At 42.3% G+C, this 5295-nt stretch overlaps 1 protein-coding gene across 1 annotated transcript in view; it reads left to right on the top strand.

Moving 5' to 3' along the window:
* Positions 1–4002: 4002 nt before the first annotated feature.
* Positions 4003–5295, top strand: part of LOC308686273 (disks large homolog 4) — a 31700-nt gene continuing 30407 nt past the window's right edge. The window contains exon 1 of the mRNA XM_081394638.1: positions 4003–4049. The gene's annotated coding sequence lies outside the window, so the exon portion shown is untranslated. The remainder of the gene's footprint in view (positions 4050–5295) is intronic.

The following is a 5295-nucleotide window of genomic DNA, read 5'->3' as shown; positions in this document are numbered from 1 at the left end:
TCGGGAAAATTCGTTTCGCGTACTTACCCCGAAGTGACAAAATAAAATAAAATTCTGTATCAAAATTTATAAGGAAAGACCAGTACTTTGTTTAGGCTTGGTCTGTAGGGAATTCCAAACCTGCGTACATATATTCAAACGCACATAACTATAGAACCAATTCTTAATGTGCATGTGAACGCCATTAGCATTTCTCACAGGTTCGCGTTTAAATTCTATGTAGAGAGAATGGTGTCATCTTAGCGGTCCCTAATTTTATAACAAATGATCGTTGCGACGGAAGCGAATCAAGCCAAAACAATCACTGTTACCTTAATTTATACGCTTATCTCTGTAATACTGCTTTGAAACAATCTACATTGTTAAAAGCGCTATATAAATGAGGATGACGTGACTTGACTTGACTATGGATTAGTGCTTGTCCGGATTCTCTGTACACGATTGCTTACATAAACATGAAATATACGTTTCTCGTTGTAGATCCTGATGTGGTTCCTGTCTGCAGATTGAACTTTAAAGCAGTGGAACATTTGTTGTATATCTACCATGAAGGCGACAGGCTCTTTGCGAAACTGCATGAGGACACTGAGGAGACTGTTGTTGAGACCAGGCCGTCAAGAGAACCTTGTTCAGTGATGCACCTTTGCATTGAGCGCTCGAGTCAAAGACCAGTCGGATCTGGGATGGCTTTTTTGGATGGTACACGGCAAAAGAAGGTAGATACCAACTCTGTTCATTGGGACCAACTGAAGGAGCTATTTCTGCATGATCATTTTGGAATAGCCTCTCCATGAAGGCTACAAAGTCTTTTTTTCATCTCAGGCTTCTTCCTGAAAGATCGGAGAAGTGAATTGAAGCTTTCCACAGCTTGTGGACGATTGTTTGGCATATATTGCCTTGGCTGCATCTTTTGTTCTCTGAAATACATCCCATTTTGCTAGTCTTTGAGTCCACTCCTTGATAAGGGACTTGGTGAGTGACTCACTTTGGGATCTATCCTTTACAGTGTAGTTGTTAGGACATGGGTGAAAGTATGTAGACTGACCGTTCTCCATAATGTTGGTGTGATAGGTTTGGATGAAAGTCGGTTTATGAACTTTCCCGAGGCACATGTCTCCAATGATTACCCACCCAAAGTCCAACTTTTGCGCAAAGGGAGCATTTGGTGGCCCATTCACTTGCTTATGGGCTTTGTGGACTCTGATCATATCTCTGCCTAACAGGAGAAGAATGGGAACATAATGATCAGGCTCTGGAATGTACCTTGCAAGATGTTTTAGGTGCCTGTGGTTACTAACTACTTCTGGAGTGGGGATTTCAGAGTGATTGTCTGGAATTTCGTTACACTCAAGTAGCACTGGTAAGGGTAAGACTAAGCTTCCATCAAAGGACTCCACTTGAAAGCCTCGTGCTAGCCTGCCTTCTGTTTCGACTGTGCCTGCGCATGTTTTGAGAGTGTGGGCTACGTTACACTCTGTTATGCCAAACAGATCGAAGATTTCTGATCTTGCGAGTGATCTGTTGCTTTGATCATCTAGTATCACACACGTTTTGACTGCCTTTTCTTGGTGGACTTTCTTGGTGGACAGGAAATACTTTCACAAGACATACCTTGGAGAATGAGTGTGGAAGTTGACTGTCTCCACATACCTTGGTACAAGCTGAGGAAACCTCAGATTCCACAGGTACGTCCTTACTCACTTCGTGATCCTCCGATGTCAGGAATTGTGGTTCTTTCATCCATGGTGCTGGGCCTGGATGGAGCGCAGCCATGTGGGTAACGCTGCCACATTCTGAACACTTAACATCCTGATCACAGTTCTTTGCCATGTGGAATATGGAGCTGCAACATTTAAAGCATATGCCTTGTTGTTTGATCAATGACTTTCTCTCTTCCATAGGTTTCATCTTGAATCCTCAAAATCTGAACAGAGAGTGAGGCCTATTGTGTAGAAAGCACTGTTTTGATAGATTTACCTTATTTTTGAGTTCACTGGTAGCTGATGAATTCTCAGAGGAGACCTGGGTCTTGTGTGTGATGACAGCTCTGGGAAAAACAGATTTATTTAACTGTCTGTTTGGTTTGCGAGTTTCTTCCTGTACAGCTGTAAGAAAGAAACTTGGATCGTTGGGCATTTTAGCTTGCTGACACACAAAGTCTACTAAGAACTTGAAGGGTGGAAAGGAAACTCTGCAGTCCTCTTTCTACTTAGATCCCACTGTGAGCCACTTCTCTTGTAAGCTGAATGGCAATTTCTGAATTATCGGATATACTTCCTGTGGTGTGTCTAGATAGGAAAGACCCATTAGATCACCACCCTGCTTAGCTGCTTGGATGTCCATGAGCAAATCAACCAGCTCGTGCGACTGTGACTGTCTCTGTTTGCTATTTTTGGGAAGCTCTCCAGTTTAGCAAATAGAGCACTTTCTACCATTTCCGGTGAGCCATATGTTTCATAAAGTCTGTCCCAAATCAGAGTGAGCCCTTGTAACGGATGGTTAATGTGCACAACTCTGATCTGTCTTGCATGCTCAGCTGACTCACACCCCAGCCATTTTACTAGCAAATCCATCTCCTCGCTAGGTGAGAGGTTAAGGTCTTTAGTGGCATTTATGAAGGATGCCCTCCATGCTCTGATAGTCTCTGGATGTTTGTTAAACTGCGTAAGGCCGGTAGACACTAATTCACGTCTTGCAATAAACTTGACGACATCAGACATTTGATTATTTGCGTACAGATTACCTTGATTACCTTGATACTGTCCATCTTGTAAAGGTGTAGCTGACTGAGTCTGATAATAGCCGAGTGGCACGCTTCTGTCTCCGCTCCTTTCCTCACTGCCTGGAAATGGTGCAGATCGTGGGTGATACACATCTTCGAGGTGACCTGAAGTACGCCTCATGCTGAGCCGGGCGTGTAAACTGTACATCCTTGGATTGCGAAATGGTAGGGTACTGCACACACTCTGCATCGACAGGCTGAGACTTGGGTGGTATGGCATAAAAACCACACTGGCCCTCCTGCTGCAAGTAGGATTCAGTAGTCTGTGGTTGTTGCACTTCTGAAACGTTTATGCCTCCATTATCATAAAACGGCCCATCCAGCACTGGCATTTGTGAATCTATAGCACTATCCACTATCCTGTTGTATCCACTAAAGGTAGGTCTATTACACTCGAATTCTCTCTACTTTCTTGCTCTGCAGCTGTTTCTAAAGCCTCTGCTTTTGCTTGAATGGCTGCAGCTCTTTTTAGCAGCCTTAAAGTCTCTAGTGATGCCTCAAGCTGTGCTTGTTGTATTTTAAGTTCACTTTATTTCTTAGCAAACGCTATTTCCGCTTTAGCCGCTTCAGCCTCTGCTCTAGCCATTGCAGCAGCTGTGGTTACGGCCGATGAGCTTCGTGAGCGCCGTAACGAACATGATGCATTAGATGCTTGCCTCTGTGATCCAGACTTGGAGGAAGATCACCTTATGGGCTAGCCGTGGAGTTAGAAACTAGAAGTTGGTCACTGAAGATTTTCGTTTTACTGTTCTGCCCTTTATCTCAAACGCCTTGTCAGAGTCAATTACATGTTCGCATAAGCATAACAAAGGCTTTTACATTACATAGTTATCATCAACTATATCAGAAACAGATTGTGCAATTCACGAAACAAAGAAAACTAAATTTACATCTGGGATATAAGATACAACAATTAAATATGCAGAGAAATGATAATATAGCTACATCTACATACCGAAAGTGCCTTCAAAACAACTTAAATAAAGGAGTAATAGTAGCCATGACCGCATGCTCTTCCTTGCTGCTGGGCTCACATTTGTGATGTCATCATATAAGGGGTCACTTTACTACAACTTTTATTTCGATAAATGCAGAATGTTCATATAGAACAACACTCTGAATGATGTCTCACATTTCAGTCCAGTGTCGCGTCAGTCTCAGTTGTGTAACTACCCGTCCTCTCCTGTAACTAGTCCTGCTGTTGTGTGTGTTGCAGCCAGTGTTGCTCCCCAGTGGCCACGCGCCGTACTACGCCACCTCCACTCTGGTAAGCTCATACTCTTACCATACTCTTACCATACTCTATAGTCGTCGACATCAGTGTGAGTCACAATCAACTTTTCTGCATTTTTTAATGCATTCTAAGCCCATTGTCAAATAGGCTATTCCAGGGTGACACACAAGTTTTTAAAGTGCCCCATTATCCTATTTTAAAAGTTCCTAATGTTGTTTTAGAGTTGTGAAACAACCACAGTTGTTTCAGGTTCTCATACATCCAAGGTAAAAAAAAAAAAAAACACTTTAATTCTCTCATAATCTCCACTGTAATCTCCACTGCAGCATCAGCTCTTTCCTCTCAGTGTCTGAAACGCTTCGATAAAGATTTAGTCTCTCTAAACCCCGCCTCTCTGAGAGCTGCTCTGCTCTGATTGGTCAGAATGCAAACGCTCATTATCATATCTGAATCTCAGTGATCTGAAACTCTTGATCACAGTGATACGAACAGTAACGATGGCGTGGGTTTTACCGTATCAATCTCATCAAAGTGGATTTGCTTTTTCAGCAGAAAACAGCATCTTCTCGACACGAACAACACGAACCAAACTCTTCCAGTCTCAGATAAACTACAGTGTTTGAGGGCGGAGCAAAGAGACGCTGTTCAGCCAATCAAGACCAGAGGCGGGCATTATGCAAATGAGTAACAAACCTACGTAGACTCAGCGGAAGTGAGACTGAATTACTGACGACTCTTTCAGTTCAGAATCACTTTCTTTTAGGAGACAAAAAATCCATTTATCTGCACTTTCATCTTTGAAACTTTGCAGACCTTTTACATCCACAAACAGCTTTTATACACCTCACATGAAAGGATATGTCTCAAAAAGGGTGTACTTTAAAATTAGGAGAAGATCCACCAACATGCTCTTTTGAGAAAAAAACATCGTATGTATGTATTTCATGCATGGATGCTGTAACTTCTGACAGCACTGCATGATCTGTATTTATAACTATATAAATATATAGTTTGATGCTCGTTTCAGAGTGAAGCGCTGCACTGTTGTGTTCATTTACAAGTGAGCAGCTCTTGATCCAGTGTTTTCCACAGCAGCTCATAATAACATGAGTAATGTGTAATAATAACAGTACAGTGGCAACAATATGCGTCTGTTCATTCATTCTTGTCAAAGTTACCTACCGAATTTACAACTTGCTGACGTGTTACAAACCAATCAATGTCAAGATGCAGCCCACATAGATGATGACGACAGGACGCAAGTATGCCATGTAAAGTT

This window comes from Scardinius erythrophthalmus (genome assembly GCF_964197995.2).
Source record: "Scardinius erythrophthalmus genome assembly, contig: HAP1_SCAFFOLD_79, whole genome shotgun sequence".
Taxonomy (NCBI): Eukaryota; Metazoa; Chordata; class Actinopteri; order Cypriniformes; family Leuciscidae; genus Scardinius; species Scardinius erythrophthalmus.
This window is presented reverse-complemented; position numbering and strand designations above follow the sequence as displayed.